Source organism: Triticum dicoccoides, chromosome 6B (genome assembly GCF_002162155.2).
Source record: "Triticum dicoccoides isolate Atlit2015 ecotype Zavitan chromosome 6B, WEW_v2.0, whole genome shotgun sequence".
NCBI lineage: Eukaryota > Viridiplantae > Streptophyta > Magnoliopsida > Poales > Poaceae > Triticum > Triticum dicoccoides.
In genome coordinates this window covers 568,632,969-568,657,151 of record NC_041391.1, presented here as the reverse complement: position 1 = coordinate 568,657,151, position 24,183 = coordinate 568,632,969, and positions in this window count along the sequence as shown.

Here is a 24,183-nt window from a genome sequence, read left to right as displayed (position 1 = left end):
AAAATTTGACGGAGATTTTGGAAACTCCAGTCACCATTTTATGCAGTTCCACCAAAATTGAGAGATGTTGCCCACGTGACATTTTAGTTGAACTGCACAAGACACTCATTACAAAAAAAGTGTTTTGTGCAGTTCACCAAAAGGTCACAATAGCAACAAGGTGAAATGGATATCCCTATCTGCACAAAAAGATACAAAGTAACTAGTTGTTGGTTAATAAGAATATACGAAACATACACGAAATGAAAAGAAGCATCTTAATTATGTTCATGGCAATCACGCAAGGACAATAGAAGTTTTAAAAAGCCAGCAATGCTTCCTGTTACCGGAAGCATTACGATCAACTATGACATTCATCAAATATGGGATTACTTTAATGGTGGCATTGCTTGTTTATGAGATACAGTAAATCAACAGCAGCTAAAGAGTTGGTTTAAGGGCATGGGACCGTGGGGACACCAGGTCACTCAGCAGCATAAAGAAGCAACTTACTTATCATACTGGGGAAAACAGCAAGAGTACCATTTGTTAACACAGTTTAATTGCATCATATCATTAGAGGCATTAGATTAACAATAACACTAGTTAAACGTGTCCTTAAGGTAACAATGTGATCGCTTCATTTTACATGCGCCCTTACATTAACAACAACAAAATGTTGGCATAAGGACATGCGACAGTGGACGCATCAGCACAATGTACCTACAAGGAGGCATAAAGTGGTGATGCCGAGTTTGTTCATGCTCTGTGAGGGCAGCAAATCTAATCCTGGAGAACTTTTACTATGTGAGGAAAGAAAATCTAATCCTGGAACCTTTTACTATGTGAGGGCAGAAAATCTAATCCTGGAAACCTATTACTATGTGAGGGCAGCAAATCTAATCCTGGACATACTCTGTTGACTTGTCCACCAGCCACCACTTTCTATCCTTTTTTCAACCAATAATAGATTTGTTCCTTATCCAGTTTGTACTGAGTTTTCCCATTATTTCCCTTTTCAACCAAGAGACCGGTTGGGTATACGGTCTCTACTACTTTCCCCCTATTATTTCCTCTTTGAATCAAGTCCTAGATTCATGTTATGACTTTCCCCCCTTTCTTCGTTTTTTGAACCAAGTCCTAGATTCGAATGCATGAAGTAGCTTTACCTCTAATAATACTAAAAATTTAGGTGGATTTAGAAGAGCTGATGGAAGTAGAAAAAGATGCAAATGCAGACACATGGGGAGCTAGGGCAGTAGAGCAAGGACGCTTTCGAAGAACTTGTACCTGAGCTTCGTCGGGATTTCGGCGGCGGCAGGTTCGATCTGCGCATAATACGGCAGGGAGGAAGAAGGGTCGGAGGACCTCCCAAGCCGGCACTGTGTCAAAGAGAACGGCACGGGTAGAGGATCGGGCCCCGCCGATAGCTGTGGGTTTCCTCCCTCAGCGGCGATGACCGCGTAACGATGCACCTTTTAGTCCTCTACACACATCGGCCGAAGGGATCCGGCCGGATCTGTGACCAGCAGTGAGCAGAGAGAAAATGTCGCTACCGCTGTCTTGTTTAGATCTGGAGAGGATGAGAGAATGAAGAGAGCAACCCTAGTAAAGCAAGCGCTCAGGCCCCTGCGTACATATATAGTGGAGTGATTATCTTTTTCTCTCCACAACAAGCGTTTCAATTTGTGTATGTGGCATTAAAGAAAAGAAACTCTCTATTTAAGGTGACTAACTGTACGACTCCTACTTACTACTAGTAGTACTAGTATTGTTCACTTGTGCTCCCCGGCCCTCCATTCATTGAACAACCCCATGGGTGAATAAACATATATTACTAGTATTTATATAGAACAAACAAGCTCGAACTATTTTCGCGTAGTTAAAAGTTGAGGGCGGGGCTTTTCCCAGGCAGTACGCGCGGCAGTTTTCGCGTAGGCGGTTGGACAGAGAGGCGAGGAGGGTGAGGGAGTAGCGGATTCAACTTACTTACTTCTGGAAAGTTCGGGCTATGCGATTTGACGGCGCGTTACTGCTGGAAAGACTTGCGATATGACTACTCACTATAGTCATGAATTACTAGCGCTACGATCGGGGTGATGCCCCCTTCCGTTCCGCACTCTAATCTGGTGCATGACACGTCGACCCGGATGCTGGCTCTCCCACATGTCGGTGAAGTACGTAGTAAGAAGGAGCAAAGAATCATGCGGTATATACTACTACTACTACTCACGTCGAAGGAGTGAGAACCACAGCAGCCCAGTGAACCAGCAGTAGAAAACAATGTGGTCACATGGCCATAAAAAACAATGTGCTACGGTCCAGACTGTAGCATGTACAATACTACTCCTCTTAGTTTGGATCCCTGAGTTAGAGCTAGTTTGGGTTGGAATAGCCTCAAATTATCAAAACAGGAGGGGTTAGTTTGAGCTAGTTTGCTCTAACCCAGCTAAAAAAACTAGCCCGGTGGAGAGGTTCTAATTGGGTTACTTATCCTTGGACCCACTAAAAGAGAACTAAAAAAATCTCCCCTGCCCGCACCAGATCGTTCCCTCCCCCCCCCCCTCGCATGACTCCTCTCTGTTCCCCATCGGGCCGCCCGCCCAAGTGTCGCTCTGCCGCTCGCCCTCTCTCTCCTTCGGGCTCCCTCTCCCTCCAACCTCCGCCGCCCTCCTCCAGCCGCCCTCTCCCTACGGCCTTCGAAGGTCGCCCCGCTCCCCCTTCACCGGTCGTTTTTATCCCTCTGTCATGCGCGGCGGTGGCGCATCTACCAGGGAAGTTGCGAGAGGGGTGAGTTTGTTCGTTCCTTCTCTGTCTCAAAACCATACCATTGATCTTGCTCGCTCTAGCGCTAATTCTGATTTGGAAAACCAGATCCTGATCAAACTTGGTATAGATTTGTGGTGCACGCATGAAATTGTTTGATGCTGCTTGAGGAGGTAATAAATCTTTCTAGAGGCCCAAAGATTCAGTTCACCTTTCTAGGTATTTCAGTTTCAGGCTTGCATTATTTCTAGAGGCCCAAAGATTCAGTTCACCTTTCTAGGTATTTCAGTTTCAGGCTTGCATTATTTCTAGAGGCCCAAAGATGCAGTTCACCTTTCTAGGTATTTCAGTTTCAGGCTTGCATTATTTCTAGAGGCCCAAAGATTCAGTTCACCTTTCTAGGTATTTCAGTTTTAGGCTTGCATTATCTCTAGAGGCCCAAAGATTAAGTTCACAGTCGTCGGGAAGCGGCCTTGCTACTCATGCCGGTGTCGACCTCAACTCGCAATCACCAGCGTCGGGGGGGTTCCCAGGGCTTGGGCTCTACAGAGCCTTCCTCCAGAGCGACGATGACAAGCTCCTCCCTGGGTGCCTGAGGGGCTCCGGGCTCCCTCCCTATCATGAATGACTTCCGTAATGAGTTAGCTTTGTTTCATGGAGTATATTTTTTGTGAAGCTTGATTGACGACTTGTATGTTTAAGTGGGATATCTCATTTGTATGGACAAAGTAAAATTATCATGTTTTGTATGCTTGATTTGTAAAGATGGTTCATTTATGTCAATTGTGAGTGGGAGGAGGCCACACAAGAGCCGGACACACCAAATCCGGCAGGAAATAGGGTCCAAAGTAGTCAAATGATTGAGAAAGAGCATTTATTGTCAATCTAACCCTGCCATCCATACACCTCTTTGGTTTAGAGTTAGTTCAGGGTTAGTTCAGGGTTAGAATCCAACTCTAACTTCTAACTGAGTTAGAGTTCCCTTCGTCTCGGTTCATTTCCATCATACTTTCCCCATTCCTGTGTTTTCAGTATCCTGCGAATCAAGGAGGCCCTTTTTTGCGGGAAAAATCAAAGAGACCCTTAGACTAGTTTAGGTCTGGTCACTTTTTATAAACGTGTTATGTCCAAAATTTAATGAACATGCTCCGGTATCTACAAAAATAATCTGGTTTCATGTTGTAATTCATTTATTTATTTATTCTTCTGCAGGGGGTTTGCATGTAATTCGTGAGGTCTGAAATGTAAAGTACCCTGGCATATGCTCCGAGTCGTGCATGCACTAACCAGATGCTCTATGTCCCACATGTCTGCGAAAGGGAGCATGTGGACCTAGCCTAGGAGTACATATAGGAGGATAAATCCGTGAAAAAATATGTACTGTGAAGGATAGCTGCGGTTCAAAAAGGATACCTAAAGTGATGACAGCTATAGGTTGCACACACCCAACTAGTGGTACTAGACATATGACTATTTTTTCCCTCAAAAAAAGAGAGGTACAGTGCACAATACTCCTATTCTTTCAACACGAGTCCCATCTGACAACAGCGTTTGTGCTACAACTAGCTCTTCTCCCTCGTTTCTCTCTTCTAATTCTAAACTCAGCCAACGCCCGACGGGCGGGGTGGGGATTTGCTGATGGTTGGTTTGCTCGACCGCGGCCCCACCTCACAGTGAAAACATTACGACTGGAATAAAAATGCCATATACTCCCTCCGTTCCTAAATATAAGCCTTTTTAGATAGTATTTCAAATGGAACACAACATTTAGATGTATGTAGACATATTTTAGAGTGTAGATTCACTCATTTTGCTCCGTATGTAGTCACTTGCTGGAATCTCTAGAAAGACTTATATTTGGGAACGGAAGGAGTACTATACTAATAAAACATTAAGGCCAGAAGGCGATGCAGTGCTGGTTACAGGAGGCAAGAAGAAGAGATGCATCCATCGACGATGTCCACCTCCTCGACTCAGGGCGTCGGCCCACCGAACGACAGCTAAGTAGCAACGGCTTTCGTGGCCAGGTCGACGTGCTTCTGAACAATGGCGTCCAAAGATTCCAGCTGCCAGAAGAAGGCCAACGTCTTTCTGTCCTCGCTTGCCTTGTAGTGGCCTATGTAGATGATTTCCTCGTAGACGTGGATGTGCAGGTCGACGATTTCTTGTATGGCGAGGCGCTGTGCAGCGAGCGCGACCTCGAGGTGCACATTCTTCATCACGACTCCAGCGCCTGCAGGGCCACCAGGGCTTGAAAGAGTTCTTCACCATGAAGGCCGATGAGGGTGGCAGGCAATGAGGAGGCTGGGCGCGCGGGCTGGAGCAGTACGACAAGGTTGTCCGCATGCTTCTTGGCGGCGGTGAACTTGCGGATGGAGTTGACCATCATGTCATCCATGCGAGAGACGAAGCCGGCGTTGGTGAGGGCTACGACGCTAGCGGTCGCCCGCACCGTTTGGAAATGCTGCACAGTGCGAGGCCGCAGGCCGGCGCCTTGGATGATTTGGCACAACCGACTGCCGCTCGCGTCCATTGCCTCCATAGGTGCTTGTGGCTTCTGGTTACTTGGTCTTGGATTGGAGTGAGCAATGTTGCGCAGAGACTAGGAGTAGATGGATTGGAGTGGTGGGGCGCCTTTATATGAGAGTGCAAACTCTGTTGCATTCACATCATGCTGGCTCTATTCTGCTTCTCCAATTAATTCCCTCTGCATGCAATTGAGGATGCATCATTGACCGTTCAATGTCTCGGGAACCGCTACCCTCTCCCTCCTTGGCATTCAAGCATGGAAGCACCTATGGAGGCGACTCCCGCTCACGTCTATCGCGTGTCAGGAGACGTTCCCGTCAACAACGAGGTGCCTATGGTGACCTCATAAATTTCAAGATGATAGTGCCGGCTCAGTCTTTTGGAGGTGCTCATAGGGGTAGGGTGTGCAAGTGTGTGTTCATAGGGGTGAGTGTATGCGTATGTATATGAGCACTTGCATCTGTATTGTGTCAAAAAACGTAAATGCGTGTCAAAAAGAGACTAGTCAGCATACTCAATATTATGGACCGCGACCAAGGCGGAGAGGAAAACGAGAGAACTGCGTATTTATTTACGATGCTGATTCACTCATTTTGCTCCATATGTACTCCGTCTCGGTGTAGTCTAGTCACTTGTTGAAATCTCTAGAAAGGCAAATACTCCTTTCTGGTTTACAGGGCTATACTAGCAAGTACTACAATAGTGGGCTCACATAGTAATTTTGTCTCATGCAAGAGCCTGGCTATATGCATTCTCCAAGGTTCGCAACTGCCATGTTCGGGTTGCGCTTGGCTCTTCGCCTCTTTGATAAGACGAACAATGATGTTACTACTATTGCTTCTACAGTATCGAATCCACTGCTGCATGCTCGTCCACCATGAGCGGGGGGATAGCTTGTGGTAGTACTATAAGCAAAAGCATGTCCTAAGTCTGCGAGCCACCGCGCGCATGGGCGAGGGAGAATGCGTGTAGTAGTAAAATCAAGCTTCTCCTCATTGTACGAGTTGACGCGACACATCATAGCACTGGCCCCACATGCTTGCCTGTAAACTTGGCTGAAAGACCCGCGTGTACAATATATTTGCTGCAACCTCTAACATTTACCCACCACAAATTAAAATATATATTCCTATCTTGACCAGATGAGCGTGCAAACTACAATCACCAGGATGACAGGTAGGGCCAGAAGATTATTTTAATCAAAAAAAGCTTTGAGATGGCCACATAGCATGGAGCTGACCCCAACGATTTTAAGCTTACAGGCACGGTACGCGCTATCCTAGACTACTCTACACATGAAACTGCCACACAAGCGTCCGGGCTGCGCTTGGCTCTTCACCTCTTTGGGAAGTCGAACAATGATGGAGTACTACTGCAGTGGAGGAGTACTATAGTATGCTTCTGGCCATCTGACACCGATTGAACTGCTGCATGTCCACCGCGTGCGGGAGGAGAGCGTGTAGCAAAAGCTTCTCCTAGTCCTGTCAGCCACCACGCTCATGGGCGAGGGAGCGACGCAGCTTCATTGACTTAGTGCTCCAGCCTTTGCGTGTATGATAGGTGGGCCCAACAGGTGGGTGGCCGCCCACCTGTCATACAGTCAAAGGCAGGTGCAGTTAAGGCACCAGAGCTTAGTCCGCAAGGGAGAGGATAATCAAACTTCTCGTTGTTGTACGAGTTGACGTGAGACATCAAAGCACTGCACTCGATATATTTCAATAATTTGCGTTTACCGATGCATTAATTACAACGCATGCATGCATGCCATGACTCTCCTTTTGATACTTGCATGTGTTGATTTAATGCACCTTGAAGTAGTATGAATATGTGACGGTAAAGCTTTGTAATGCCCCGGCCCTAAAGCTAGAGATGGTTGTGCACGAGGAGGGCGGGATCATGCAGACGGAACAGGACCCGACGATGGAGCTTTCTATGGTCTCGATGGACCTCACCTTGCTCCATTGCCCCTTGTGTCTTCGCCCCTTGAAGCCTCCAGTGTATGAGGTTTGAATACACCTCATCCATTCGGCTGATTGAGCAAGGTGCAGGTTTCTTTATTAATGTGCTATTCGATTGATTTGTGCAATGGAAGGGAGCGCACCTGGCCTGTGCGGACTGCCGTGTCGAGCACCCCGGGAACCAACGGCAGTGCAAGAAGTCCGAACGCGACAGTGGCTTCGACGTGCGGAACACGGCGGTGGGCGCTGTCCTCTCGTCGGTGAGGGTGGAGTGCCCACATGAAGGCAGTGGGCTCTACGTCACTTACACAAGCTCGCCGATCACCAGAGCGTGTGTCCGCTCGCGCCCTGCAAATGCCCCGTGCACGTCTACGGCTACGAAGGCCCGCCACCGATGCTCTCCCACCACATCAGCACCGTGCATCCCATGCCCGTGCATAGGATCCAGTACGGCAAGGTGCTCCAGCTGCAAGTGCCACTGTCGGAGCCACTGCTCTTGTTGTTCGTGGAGGAGGACGGCCGCGGGTCTTTCTTGGTCAGCGGCGTGCTCGATGTCAGCGCGCCTACCGCCGTGCCATTCGTCTGCATCAGAGCGGTGGCGTACCCACAGCTGCATTACGTGGCCAAGCTCTGGGCGAATGGCCCACCGGGCGAGCCCAAAGGCAGGACCGATGCCGTTGATGTCTACTACACAACCTTCTTCTTGTAGACGTTGTTGGGCCTCCAAGTGCAGAGGTTTGTAGGACAGTAGCAAATTTCCCTCAAGTGGATGACCTAAGGTTTATCAATCCGTGGGAGGCGTAGGATGAAGATGGTCTCTCTCAAACAACCCTGCAACCAAATAACAAAAAGTCTCTTGTGTCCCCAACACACCCAATACAATGGTAAATTGTATAGGTGCACTAGTTCGGCGAAGAGATGGTGATACAAGTGCACTATGGATAGTAGATATGGGTTTTTGTAATCTGAAAATATAAAATCAGCAAGGTAACTAATGATAAAAGTGAGCGTAAACGGTATTGCAATGATAGGAAACAAGGCATGGGGTTCATACTTTCACTAGTGCAAGTTCTCTCAACAATAATAACATAGATAGATCATATAACAATCCCTCAACATGCAACAAAGAGTCACTACAAAGCCACTAATAGTGGAGAACAAACGAAGAGATTATGGTAGGGTACGAAACCACCTCAAAGTTATTCTTTCGGATCAATCTATTTAAGAGTTCGTACTAGAATAACACCTTAAGACACAATCCGTGGGCATGATTATACGATATGCATCACACAATCTCAGATTCATCTATCCAACCAACACAAAGTACTTCAAAGAGTGCCCCAAAGTTTTTACCGGAGAGTCAAGACGAAAACGTGTGCCAACCCTTATGCATAGGTTCATGGGCGGAACCCGCAAGTTGATCACCAAAACATACATCAAGTGGCACGTGATATCCCATTGTCACCACAGATAAGCACGGCAAGACATACATCAAGTGTTCTCAAATCCTTAAAGACTCAGTCCGATAAGACAACTTCAAGAGGAAAACTCAATTCATCACAAGAGAGTAGAGGGGGAGAAACATCATAAGATCCAACTATAATAGCAAAGCTCGCGATTCATCAAGATCGTGCCATAGAGAGAACACGAGAGAGAGAGAGAGAGAGACAGAGAGATCAAACAATAGCTACTGGTACATACTGTTGGGGAACGTAGTAATTTCAAAAAATTTCCTACGCACACGCAAGGATCATGGTGATGCATAGCAATGAGAGGGGAGAGTATTGTCCACGTGCCCTTGTAGACCGTAAGCGGAAGCATTATGACAATGCAGTTGATGTAGTCGTACGTCTTCACGATCCGACCGATCCAAGTACCGAACGTACAGCACCTCCGAGTTCAGCACACGTTCAACTCGATGACGATCCCCGGACTCTGATCCAGCAGGGTGTCGGTGATGAGTTCCGTCAGCACGATGGCGTGGTGACGGTGATGATGTTCTACCGACGCAGGGCTTCGCCTAAGCACCGCTACAATATGACCGAGGTGGAATATGGTGGAGGGGGGCACTGCACACGGCTAAGAAACGATCACGAAGATCAACTTGTGTCTCTAGAGGTGCCCCCTTGCCCCCGTATATAAAGGAGCCAAGGGGGAGGTGGCGGCCGGCCAAGGAGGGGCGCGCCAAGGGGAGTCCTACTCCCACCGGGAGTAGGACTCCTTCTTTCCTAGTCCAACTAGGAGAAGGGGGGAAAGGAGGGGAGTGGAGAAGGAAGGGAGAAGGGGGCGCTCCCCAAACCCCTTGTCCAATTCGGACTGGGCTTGGGAGGGGCGCGCGCCACCTCCTGACTCCTTCCCACTAAGGCCCATTAAGGCCCAATAATCTTGCCCGTATTCCCGTAACTCCCCGGTACTCTGAAAAATACCCGAATCACTCGGAACCTTTCCGATGTCCGAATATAGTCGTCCAATATATCGATATTTATGTCTCGACCATTTCGAGACTCCTCGTCATGTCCCCGATCTCATTTGGGACTCCGAACTCCTTCGGTACATCAAAACTCATAAATCATAATAAAACTATCATCGAAACCTTAAGCGTGCGGACCCTACGGGTTCGAGAACTATGTAGACATGACCTAGAACTGTTTCCGGTCAATAACCAATAGCGGAACCTGGATGCTCATATTGGCTCCTACATATTCTACGAAGATCTTTATCGGTCATACCGCACAACAACATACGTTGTTCCCTTTGTCATCGATATGTTACTTGCCCGAGATTCGATCGTCGGTATCCAATACCTAGTTCAATCTTGTTACCGACAAGTCTCTTTACTCATTCCGTAATACATCATCTCACAACTAACTCATTAGTTGCAATGCTTGCAAGGCTTAAGTGATGTGTATTACCGAGAGGGCCCAGAGATACCTCTCCGACAATTGGAGTGACAAATCCTATTCTTGAAATAGGCCAACCCAACATGTACCTTTGGAGACACCTGTAGAGCTCCTTTATAATCACCCAGTTACGTTGTGACGTTTGGTAGCACACAAAGTGTTCCTCCGGCAAACGGGAGTTGCATAATCTCATAGTTATAGGAACGTGTATAAGTCATGAAGAAAGCAATAGCAACATACTAAACGATCAAGTGCTAACCTAACAGAATGGGTCAAGTCAATCACATCATTCTCCTAATGATGTGATCCCGTTAATCAAATGAAAACTCTTTGTCCATGGCTAGGAAACATAATCATCTTTGAAGAACGAGCTAGTTAAGTAGAGGCATACTAGTGACACTATGTTTGTCTATGTATTCACACATGTATCATGTTTCCGGTTAATACAATTCTAGCATGAATAATAAACATTCATCATGATATAAGGAAATAAATACTAACTTTATTATTGCCTCTAGGGCATATTTCCTTCAGTCTCCCACTTGCACTAGAGTCAATAATCTAGTTCACATCGCCATGTGATTTAACACCAATATTCACATTTGTATGTGATTAATACCCAATAGTTCACATCGTCATGTGACCAACACCCGAAAGGTTTACTAGAGTCAATAGTCTAGCTCACATCATTATGTGATTAACACCCAAAGATTACAAAGGTATGATCATGTTTTGTTCGTGAGAGAAATTTAGTCAACGGGTCTGTCACATACAGAGCCGTATGTATTTTGCAAATATTATATGTCTTCAATGCTTTGCATGGAGCTACTCTAGCTAATTGCTCCCACTTTCAATATGTATCCAGATTGAGACTTAGAGTCATCTGGATCAGTGTAAAACTTTGCACGGATGTAACTTTTACAACAAACTCTTTTATCACCTCCATAATCGAGAAACATCTCCTTAGTCCTCACTAAGTATATTCTTGACCGCTGTCCAGTGATCTACTATTAGATCAAAATTGTATTCCTTTGTCAAACTCAGAGCAAGGTACACAATAGGTCTGGTTCACAGCATAGCATACTTTATAGAACCTATGACTGAGGCATAGGGAATGACTTTTCATTTCTTTCTATTTTCTGCCATGGTCGGGTCTTGAGTCTTACTCAACTTCACACCTTGCAACACAGGCAAGAACTCCTCTGACTGTTCCATTTTGAACTATTTCAAAAAAAATTATCAAGGTATGTACTCATTGAAAAATCTTATCAAGCGTCTTGATCTATCTATATAGATCTTGATGCTCAATGTGTAAGCTGCTTCACCGAGGTCTTGCTTTGAAAAAACTCTTATTCAAGTATCCTTCCATGCTATCCAGAATTTCTATATCATTTCCAATCAACAATATGTCATCCACATATAATATTAGAAATGCTACAGAGCTCCCACTCACTTTCTTGTAAATACATGCTTCTCAAAAAGTCTGTATAAAACCATATGCTTTGATTAACTCATTAAAGCGTATATTCCAACTCCGAGAGGCTTGCACCTGTCCATAAATGGATCACTGGAGCTTGCACACTTTGTTAGCACCTTTAGGATTGACAAAACCTTTTGGTTGCATCATATACAACTCTTCTTTAAGAAAACCATTAAGGAATGCAGTTTTTGACATCCATTTGCCAGATTTCATTAAATGTGGCAATTGCTACCATGATTCGGACAGACTTAAGCATCGTTACGAGTGAGAAAATCTCATCGTATTCAACACCTTTGAACTTGTCGAAAACCTTTCGCAACAAGTCGAGCTTTGAAGATAGTAACACTACTATCAGTGTTCGTCTTCCTCTTTGAAGATCCATTTATTTTCTATGGCTTGCTGATCATCGGGCAAGACAACCAAAGTCCACACTTTGTTCTCATACATGGATCCCATCTCAGATTTCATGGCCTCAAGCCATTTCGCGGAATCTGGGCTCATCATGGCTTCCTCATAGTTAGTAGGTTTATCATGGTCTAGTAACATGACTTCCAGAATAGGATTACCGTACCACACTAGCGCGGACCGTACTCTGGAATACCTACGAGGTTCTGTAGTAACTTGATTTGAAGTTTCATGATCATCATCATTAGCTTCCTCGCTAATTGGTGTAGCAAGCACTGGAACTGATTTCTGTGATGAACAACTTTCCAATTTGGGAGAAGGTACAATTACCTCATCAAGTTCTACTTTCCTCCCACTCACTTCTTTCGAGAGAAACTCCTTCTCTAGAAAGGATCCATTCTTATCAAAGAATGTTTTGCCTTCGGATCTGTGATAGAAGGTGTACCCAACAGTTTCCTTTGGGTATTCTATGAAGACGCACTTCTCCAATTTGGGTTCAAGCTTATCAGGTTGAAAACCTTTTTCATATAAGCATCGCAACTCCAAACTTTAAGAAACGACAGCTTAGGTTTACTGCTAAACCATAGTTCATATGGTGTCATCTCAACGGATTTAGATGGTGCCCTATTAAACGTGAATGCAACTGTCTCTAATGCATAACCCCAAAACGATAGTGGTAAACCGATAAGAGACATCATAGATTGCACTATATCCAATAAAGTACTGTTATGATGTTCGGACACACCATTAAGCTGTGGTGTTCCAGGTGGCATGAGTTTGTGAAACTATTCCACATTGTTTTAATTGAAGACCAAACTCGTAACTCAAATATTTGTCTCCATGATCAAATTGCAGAAACTTTATTTTCTTGTTACGATGATTCTCCACTTCACTCTAAAATTCTTTGAACTTTTCAAATGTTTCAGACTTGTGCTTCATTAAGTAGATATACTCATATCTGCTCAATTCATCTTATGAAGGTCAGAAAATAACGATACCCGCCACGAGCATCAACACTCATTGGACCACATACATCGGTATGTATTATTTCCAATAAGTCACTAGCTCGTTCCATTGTTCCGAAGAACGGAGTTTTAGTCATCTTGCCCAAAAGGCACGGTTCGCAAGCATCAAATGATTCATAACCAAGAGATTCCAAAAATCCATCTTTATGGAGTTTCTTCATGTGCTTTACACCGATATGACCCAAACGGCAATGCCACATATAAGTTGCACTATCATTATCAACTTTGCATATTTTGGCATCAATATTATGAATATGTGTATCACTACGATCGACATCCAACAAACTATTTTCATTGGGTGTATGACCATCAAAGGTTTTATTCATTTAAACAGAACAACAATTATTCTCTAATTTTAAATGAATAAACGTATTGCAATAAACATGATCAAATCATATTCATGCTCAACGCAAATGCCAAATAACATTTATTTAGGTTCAACACTAATCCGAAAAGTATAGGAAGTGTGCGATGATGATCATATCAATCGTGGAACCACTTCCAACACACATCGTCACTTCACCCTCAAGTAGTTTCTGTTTATTCTGTAACTCCTGTTTCGAGTTACTAATCTTAGCAACCGAACAAGTATCAAATACTCAGGGGTTACTATAAAAACTAGTAAGGTACACATCAATAACCTGTATATCAAATATACCCTTGTTCAGTTTGCCATCCTTCTTATCCACCAAATATTCAGGGTATTTCCGTTTCCTGTGATCATTTCTTTTGCAGTGTAAGCACTCAGTTTCAGGCTTTGGTTCAACTTTGGGCTTCTTCGTGGGAGTGACAACTTGCTTGTCATTCTAGTTGAAGTTCCCTTTCTTTCCCTTTGCCCTTTTCTTGAAACTAGTGATCTTGTCAACCATCAACACTTGATGCTCTTTCTTGATTTCTACCTTCATCGATTTCAACATCATGAAGAGCTCGGGAATCGTTTTCATCATCCCTTGCATACTATAGTTCATCACAAAGTTCTACTAACTTGGTGATGGTGACTAGAGAACACTGTCAATCACTATCTTATCTGGAAGATTAACTCCCACTTGATTCAAGAGATTGTAGTACCTAGACAATCTGAGCACATGCTCACTAGTTGAGCGATTCTCCTCCATCTTTTAGCAATAGAACTTGTTGGAGACTTCATATCTCTCAACTCGGGTATTTGCTTGAAATATTAACTTCAACTCCTGGAACATCTCATATGGTCCATGACGTTCAAAACGTCTTTGAAGTCCCGATTCTAAGCCGTTAAGCATGGTGCACTAAACTATCAAGTATTCATCATATTGAGCTAGCCAAACATTCATAACGTCTGCATCTGCTCCTACAATAGGTCTATCACCTAGCGGTGCATTAAGGACATAATTCTTCTATGCAGCAATGAGGATAAACCTCAGATCACGGATCCAATCTGCATCATTGCTACTAACATCTTCCAACACAATTTTCTCTAGGAACATATCAAAATAAACATATGAAAGCAATAACACAAGCTATTGATCTACAACATAATTTGCAAAATACTACCAGGACTAAGTTCATGATAAATTTAAGTTCAATTAATCATATACTTAAGAATTCCCACTTAGACAGACATCTCTCTAGTCATCTAAGTGATCACGTGATCCAAATCAACTAAACCATGTCCGATCATCACGTGAGATGGAGTAGTTTTCAATGGTGAACATCACTATGTTGATCATATCTACTATATGATTCACGCTCGACCTTTCGGTCTCCGTGTTCCGAGGCCATATCTGTATATGCTAGGCTCGTCAAGTTTAACCTGAGTATTCCGCGTGTGCAACTATTTTGCACCCGCTGTATTTGAACATAGAGCCTATCACACCCGATCATCACGTGGGTGTCTCAGCACGAAGAACTTCCGCAACGGTGCATACTCAGGGAGAACACTTCTTGATAATTAGTGAGAGATCATCTTAAAATGCTACCGTCAATCAAAGCAAGATAAGATGCATAAAGGATAAACATCACATGCAATCAATATAAGTGATATGATATGGCCATCATCATCTTGTGCTTGTGATCTCCATCTCCGAAGCACCGTCGTGATCACCATCGTCACCGGCGCGACACCTTGATCTCCATCGTAGCATCGTTGTCGTTACGCCATCTATTTCTTCTACGACTATTGCTACCGCTTAGTGATAAAGTAAAGCAATTACAGGGCGTTTGCATTTCATACAATAAAGCGACAACCATATGGCTCCTGCCAGTTGCCGATAACTTCGGTTACAAAACATGATCATCTCATACAATAAAATATAGCATCACGTCTTGACCATATCACATCACAACATGCCCTGCAAAAACAAGTTAGACGTCCTCTACTTTGTTGTTGCAAATTTTACGTGGCTGCTACGGGCTGAGCAAGAACCGTTCTTACCTACGCATCAAAACCACAACGATAGTTTGTCAAGTTAGTGCTGTTTTAACCTTCGCAAGGACCGGGCGTAGCCACACTCGATTCAACTAAAGTTGGAGAAACAGACACCCGCCAGCCACCTGTGTGCAAAACACGTCGGTAGAACCAGTCTCGCGTAAGCGTACGCGTAATGTCGGTTCGGGCCGCTTCATCCAACAATACCGCTGAACCAAAGTATGACAGCACACGTTCAGCTCGATGACGATCCCCGGACTCCGATACTGCGAGTTGATCACCAAAACATACATCAAGTGGCACGTGATATCCCATTGTCACCACAGATAAGCACGGCAAGACATGCATCGAGTGTTCTCAAATCCTTAAAGACTCAGTCCGATAAGACAACTTCAAGAGGAAAACTCAATTCATCACAAGAGAGTAGAGGGGGAGAAACATCATAAGATCCAACTATAATAGCAAAGCGTGCGATACATCAAGATCGTGCCATAGAGAGAACACGAGAGAGAGAGAGAGAGAGAGAGAGAGAGAGAGAGAGAGAGATCAAACACATAGCTACTTGTACATACTGTTGGGGAACGTAGTAATTTCAAAAAAAATCCGACGCACACGCAAGGATCATGGTGATGCATAGAAACAGAGGGGAGAGTATTGTCCACGTACCCTCGTAGACCAAAAGCGGAAGCGTTATGACAACGCGGTTGATGTAGTCGTACGTCTTCACGATCTGACCGATCCAAGTACCGAACGTACAGCACCTCCGAGTTCAGCACACGTTCAGCTCGATGACGATCCCCGGACTCTGATCCAGCAGGGTGTCGGGGATGAGTTCCGTCAGCACGACGGCGTGGTGACGGTGATGATGTTCTACCGACGCAGGGCTTCGCCTAAGCACCTCTACGATATGACCGAGGTGGAATATGGTGGAGGGGGGCACCGCACACGGCTAAGGAACGATCACGAAGATCAACTTGTGTCTCTAGAGGTGCCCCCTTGCCCCCGTATATAAAGGAGCCAAGGGGGAGGGGGCGGCCGGCCAAGGAGAGGTGCGCCAAGGGGAGTCCTACTCCCACCGGGAGTAGGACTCCTTCTTTCCTAGTCCAACTAGGAGAAAGGGGGAAAGGAGGGGAGTGGAGAAGGAAGGGAGAGGGGGCCGCGCCCCAAACCCCTTGTCCAATTCGGACTGGGCTTGGGAGGGGCGCGCGCCACCTCCTGACTCCTTCCCACTAAGGCCCATTAAGGCCCAATACTCTTCCCCGTATTCTCGTAATTCCCCGGTACTCCGAAAAATACCCGAATCACTCGGAACCTTTCTGATGTCCGAATATAGTTGTCCAATATATCGATCTTTACGTCTCGACCATTTCGAGACTCCTCGTCATGTCCCCGATCTCGTCCGGGACTCCGAACTCCTTCGGTACATCAAAACTCATAAACTCATAATAAAACTGTCATCGAAAACCTTAAGTGTGTGGACCCTACGGGTTCAAGAACTATGTAGACATGACCTAGAACTGTTTCCGGTCAATAACCAATAGCGGAACTTGGATGCTCATATTGGCTCCTACATATTCTACGAAGATCTTTATCGGTCAAACCGCACAACAATATACGTTGTTCCCTTTGTCATCGGTATGTTACTTGCCCAAGATTCGATCGTCGGTATCCAATACCTAGTTCAATCTCGTTACCGGCAAGTCTGTTTACTCGTTCCCTAATACATCATCTCACAACTAACTCATTAGTTGCAATGCTTGCAAGGCTTAAGTGATGTGTATTACCGAGAGGGCCCAGAGATACCTCTCCGACAATCGGAGTGACAAATCCTATTCTCGAAATACGCCAACCCAACATGTACCTTTGGAGACACCTGTAGAGCTCCTTTATAATCACCTAGTTACGTTGTGACGTTTGGTAGCACACAAAGTGTTCCTCCGGCAAATGGGAGTTGCATAATCTCATAGTTATAGGAACATGTATAAGTCATGAAGAAAGCAATAGCAACATACTAAACGATCAAGTGCTAACCTAACGGAATGGGTCAAGTCAATCACATCATTCTCCTAATGATGTGATCCCGTTAATCAAATGCCAACTCTTTGTCCATGGCTAGGAAACATAACCATCTTTGAAAAATGAGCTAGTTAATTAGAGGCATACTAGTGACACTTAGTTTGTCTATGTATTCACACATGTATCATGTTTCCGGTTAATACAATTCTAACATGAATAATAAACATTCATCATGATATAAGGTAATAAATAATAACTTTATTATTGCCTCTAGGGCATATTTCCTTCGCATACCCTCAGCCCCGAGGGTGAACTACTCCCTCCTCGTCCTAGAGAGCACCGGGATGATGAAGATGGCCACCGGTGAGGGATTCCCCCTCCGGCAGGGTGCCGGAACATGCTCCCGAGAGGTTTTTGGTGGCTACAAAGGCTTGCGGCGGGGAACTCCCGATCTATCTCCGTATTTGATGATTTTAGGGTATATGGGAATATATAGGCAAAAGAAGTCGGTCGGGGGAGCCACGAGGGGCCCACGAGATAGGGGGCGCGCCCAGGGGGTGGGCGCGCCCTCCTATCTCCTGGCCTCCTTGAAGCTTCCCTGGCTTGTACTCCAAGTCTCCCGGATTATGTTCGTTCCAAAAATCACGCTCCCGAAGGTTTCATTCCGTTTGGACCCCGTTTGATATTCCTTTTCTTCGAAATACTGAAACAGGCAATAAAACAGCAATATGGGCTGGGCCTCCGGTTAATAGGTTAGTCCCAAAAGTAATATAAAAGTGCATAATAAAGCCCGTAATCATTCAAAACAGATAATAAAATAGCATGAATGCTTCATAAATTATAGATACATTGGAGACGTATCAGCCGTCAAGGTGGAAATGGAGGTGACAAGCAGCAAGGATTCCGGCGACGTCGCCGTGCAGGAGCTGACTGATACATCCATTTTGCATCATGCTTTTATATCGATATTTATTGCATTATGGGCTGTTATTACACGTTATGTTACGATACTTATGGCTATTCTCTCATATTTTACAAGGTTTATCATGGAGAGGGAGAATGTCGGCAGCTGGGATTCTGGCTGGAAAAGGAGCAAATATTGGAAACCTATTCTGCACAGCTCCAAAAGTCCTAAAACTCCAGGAAAGTCATTTTTGGAATTAATAAGAATTATTGAGCAAAGAAAGTACCAGAGGGGGCCCACACCCTGGCCACAAGGGTGGGGACCGCGCCCACCCCTACTGGGCGTGCCCCCTATCTTGTGGGCCCCTGGTGGCCCTCCGGTGCCCATCTTCTGCTATATGAAGGCTTTTACCCTGGAAAAAAAATCATAAGCAAGCTTACGGGACAAAACTCCGCCGCCACGAGGCGGAACCTTGGCGGAACCAATCTAGGGCTCCGGCGGAGCTGTTCTGCCGGGGAAACTTCCCTCTGGGAGGGGGCAATCATCACCATCGTCATCACCAACGATCCTCTCATCGGGAGGGGGTCAATCTCCATCAACATCTTCACCAGCACCATCTCCTCTCAAAACCCTAGTTCATCTCTTGTATCCAATCTTGTACCAAAACCACAAATTGGTACCTGTGGGTTGCTAGTAGTGTTGATTACTCCTTGTAGTTTATGCTAATTGGTTTACTTGGTGGAAGATCATATGTTCAGATCCTTAATGCATATTAATACTCCTCTGATCATGAACGTGAATATGCTTTGTGAGTAGTTACGTTTGTTCCTGAGGACATATATGGGTGAAGTCTTGCTATTAGTAGTCATGTGAATTTGGTATTCGTTCGATATTTTGATGAGATGTATGTTGTCTCTCCTCTAGTGGTGTTATGTGAATGTCGACTACATGACACTTCACCATTATTTGGGCCTACAGGAAGGCATTGGGAAGTAATAAGTAGATGATGGGTTGCTAGAGTGACAGAAGCTTAAACCCTAGTTTATGCGTTGCTTCGTAAGGGGCTGATTTGGATCCACTAGTTTCATGCTATGGTTAGGTTTACCTTAATACTCCTTTGTAGTTGCGGATGCTTGCAATAGGGGTTAATCATAAGTGGGATGCTTGTCCAAGAAAGGGCAGTACCCAAGCACCGGTCCACCCACATATCAAATTATCAAAGTAACGAACATGAATCATATGAGCGTGATGAAACTAGCTTGACGATAAATCCCATGTGTCCTCGGGAGCGCTTTTCTCATTATAAGAAATTGTCCAGGCTTGTCCTTTGCTACATAAAGGATTGGGCCACCTTGCTGCACCTTATTTACTTTCATTGCTTGTTACCCTGTACAAATTATCTTATCACAAAACTATCTGTTACCTACAATTTGAGTGCTTGCAGAGAATACCTTACTGAAAACCGCTTGTCATTTCCTTCTGCTCCTTGTTGGGTTCGACACTCTTACTTATTGAAAGGACTACGATAGATCCCCTATACTTGTGGGTCATCACTGACCTTCTTCATAGTTCCGCCCAAGCTGCTAGTCGGGGCTAAGCTGGTGTCCCTCCACATTCTGATTGACAAGCTCACGTCCTAAATGTTTCTACAGTGCCTTCTGTTTATCTTAGTAATATGCTAATATAGGGATTAGATCGATCTACTTTAGCTTAAGAGATGGTGGGTTTTGGTGGCGATGCAACAATTACTTCGACATCAGATCAGTAATTTCCAATAGTTGAACAGACAGTTTGTGTCTGTTGGATATAAAGTTCCTTTGGGTAAGAAGTACTACTTGTCATCAAAATGGATAAAAGGGGATGTATCTAGACGTATTTTAGTTCTAGCTACGTCCTTTTTATCCATTTTGATGACAAGTATTTTTGGACAGAGGGAGCTTATATGCTTGTTTGTTCACGAAGTGTTTCATACTTGTGCGAGTTGACGCGACACATCAAAGTAGTACTGCCACTAGTAGTACTCCCTCCGATCCTAATTTCTCTGCGCATAAGTCGAGGCGCAGATACCAAGCAGGGCCTGGTTGTGTTGGAAAACTCACCCGACTGCGCGCCAGGCAGACGAAGCTCGTGTCGTGTTGGTGCCGTGTGCGGCCCGCACATTAACCAAAACCTCGCGCCTCTAGCTTAGCCTCCGCGCTTTAAACTTCTCAATATCAAGGCTAAGGAGCAACGTGAAACCTATGATAGAGCCAATCGGATGGTTGAGAACGCTACAATTCGTAGCTACAGATGCATGTGTGAGAGAGGACGAGTGCGTGCGTGCACCTCTTCTCTTCCTGTATAATGTACTAAACTCAGAGTACAAGTGTATGTGGGTGGCATCGACCTAGGGAGCTAGAGATGGTGCGTGAGAGAAGTCCCGAGAGATAGGTGTAATGCGTCTAAAAAAAGACTAGTCTATAGCTCGCCACAAGTCTATTCTGTCGAACGCCCCAATAAACGTAAGATATGTATCTGACGGTGACAATTATTGCACGTACACAACAGTAGAAAAGAACTACCATGGCATATGCTACACCACGGCCGAGAACACGTGCCCACGTTACGCCATCCGGGAATAGTGCCGCACTTTGAAACTAGAACCGTCAATAAATTTTGAGCTTGTGTCTCGTCACATTCCAAATTACTACTACTACCACGCTATATTTAATTGGAAACCTGTTCACACCGATCACAACCTAAACGGTTTCCCACTTAGGAGCGTATTAGTACTCGGTTATAAATACTACTATGCCAAGATGATTGCACATTCCTCCTCAACTCCTCATCCACAAAACCAAACAAGTCATTTAGCATCCTTCCCTTGCGTCTGCCATGGCCAGTGTCAGTTCTGGGTCGAGAGATTACCACCAGGGAGAGGCGAGCATGGAAGCGGAAGCACGAGAGATGTCCCACCTCGCCGCGAAAGCAACTGACATGTCCCGCCGCATGGAAGTAGCAGCACAGAGATCCTGCCGCGCCGCTGAAGTAGCACAGAGGTCCCCCCGCGCCGTTGATGCAGCAGACTGGTCCGGCAGTGTCGCGGAAGCAGCAGAGATGTCTTGTCACGCTGCGGCGGCCTGGGAAAATGTCTCGCGGGCAGGCGACGACTCTTACAGGCGCATGCATGCGATCGTCCATAGCCAGATGGATCAGATCTCCGACTGGGCGAGGTTGCAGGACGACATGAAATCCTTGTTTGAACAGGCTACCGGCATCATCCAGCAACTAAGGGAGGGCAATGAGAGGCTTCGGGCCGAGCGCGACCTGCTGAGCACGAAGATCGTCCGAAGTGCAGACCAGCAGGAGGAGACCAGTGCCTTGTTGAAGAGGACTGGCGTCATCGTCAAGAAACTTATGGACGAGAATGACATGCTCCGCATCGAGCACCAAAGGCTGGTGGAGGTATCCGTGGATGCTCTCAAGAAGCGTCTTGAGGACACGAAAGAGCTCATCGCCGCTTGCCGCGGAGACTAGTTCCCATGGCCTGCATCAACACATCAAGAAAGTAGAGATCAGCGATCCAGATCATTGTCTTCCTTCTTCTTTTGCCCTTGTGTATTTTGGGCATAGCCGCATGTGGCATTTTAAATTATCTTTCTAATTATGTAAGACAATTATTATCCAGTGTCGTCCTCCTTTTATATTCATCAGTCTTGCTATAAGTCGCAGTAGATGCTATATAGGTCCGTCAGATCTTACATCAAGATCCGTGCAAAATTTTCTTTTCAGACTTTCTTTTTTCTCTCTTAAATCTCAGTCGAGTGAGACATAGCCACACCATTAAACAGAGGCTCGGGCGCCATTAATGGAGACCTTGGGAGATAGGTGGATGGCAGATGGAGGTCAAAGGGCTCTCCTCCCGATAAACATGCGCAGGGGTCTGATCGCACGCCTCTCGTACTCAAATAGCTACCCTGCAGGTAGCACGTTCCCTCTCAGAACCACAAGCCTTCTTGAGAGAAGCTCAGGTTCGCAAGAAGCTTATACCAAAACTTGTTCCAAATCGGCCCAATTTTTTACCACATCATGTTAGTGCCATGACATGACACCATGCCAAGTTTCATGATTTCTAGGCGAGTTTTGGATTTACATGGATTTAAAATCCAAGTTTCTCGATGTTCTCGGCCGAGTCACGACACCCAGATGTTTGAATTTCATTCTCACTTCTTGCATGGGACCTAGAAATTCAACCAAGGACACACATGTGATTTTTCAACCAACTTTGGTGCACCGGAGCATGTGCTTGCAGTTCAAATATGGATTATGCACATTAGATGTCCTGAAACTCAATTATGTATAAAAAGGCCAAACAAACCCGGAATAATTCCAAAATTTAACAGGGCACTCATATAGTTCTATGTTGCCTCTGTAAAGAAAATCAGGGGGTAGGCAATGTATATCGTTTCGCACACAAAGGTGACACGTTCCCTCTCGGAACCCTGAGGCTTGTTGAGAGAATCTCCGGTTTTGCAAGAAGCTTATACCAAAACTTGTCCCAATTCAACCAAAAAATATACATATGAAAACACGGTTTAGATTATCCCGAACATCTCGCTACCTAGACCAATGTACTATGATTTGAATTCAACATAAAATGGATACAAATATTTGAATTGGAGATCGTATGGTACATGTAGTTCATAGTGAAATATGATTACTGCTATATCATGTTTTTTGTTATCAAGATAATATTTAAATGATTGTATAACTTGACAACAATCGTATTCAAATAAGAAAAATTGATTCAAATTTAGTCCATATGGTAGACGACAATATATATGTTCATAGGGTGGAGTAAAATGTTCATATATGATGGAAGATCAAAATGTACGACTACATCAGTTATAAACGGCAAGGTCACCTAACGATATATTCAAATTCAACATAACGTGGATTCAAAAATTGAAATTCGAGATCCTGGCATTTGTAATCATATAAAAAGGGACATTACTCTTTCTTTTGGTGGGAATTGATTGGTTTTTTATTGTTGTTGAGGGAAGTGTGAATCGATTTGGTACTGTACAGGGTAATCTTGTTCTCCCAATTTTTTTACATTTTTCTTGTAGTTTTTTAAATGGCATTTATAGCAATATAGTAAAAGGGGACATGACTCTCCTGTGTCTTGTATGAATTGTTTTTTTTGTACACATTAAGTTTGTTCTGCCAAACAAGGAATCCGCACCTTGTTATCCCGAAATTTTCAAGCTCGAGTATCTTTTGTCTCACCTGTTTTGAAACTCCCACCTCTTCAACCCACGCCACGCCTTGTTATCCCGAAATTTTGACGCACGCGAAAACTCCCTCCTCATCCGAAATTGGTCCCACAACCCAGACACGCGAAATCCCCTTCTACCCCTCAGCCGGAAATGTCGGCTTGACGTCTTGGTGTCAAAAACCGGTCGGTGTATGCTGGTAACTTACCCTACATTTCGGACAAGCGCGTTTGAGGGAGTTCCGGACTAGGGGGTGTCCGGATAGCTGAACTATCATCATCGGCCGGACTCCAAGACTATGAAGATACAAGATCGAAGACTTCGTCCCGTGTCCGGATGGGACTTTCCTTGGCATGGAAGGAAAGCTTGGCGATACGGATATGTAGATCTCCTACCTTTGTAACCGACTCTGTGTAACCCTAGCTCTCTCCGGTGTCTATATAAACCGGATGGCTGTAGTCCATAGGACGAACAACAATCATACCATAGGCTAGCTTCTAGGGTTTAGCCTCCTTGATCTCGTGGTAGATCTACTCTTGTAACCCACATCATCAATATTAAT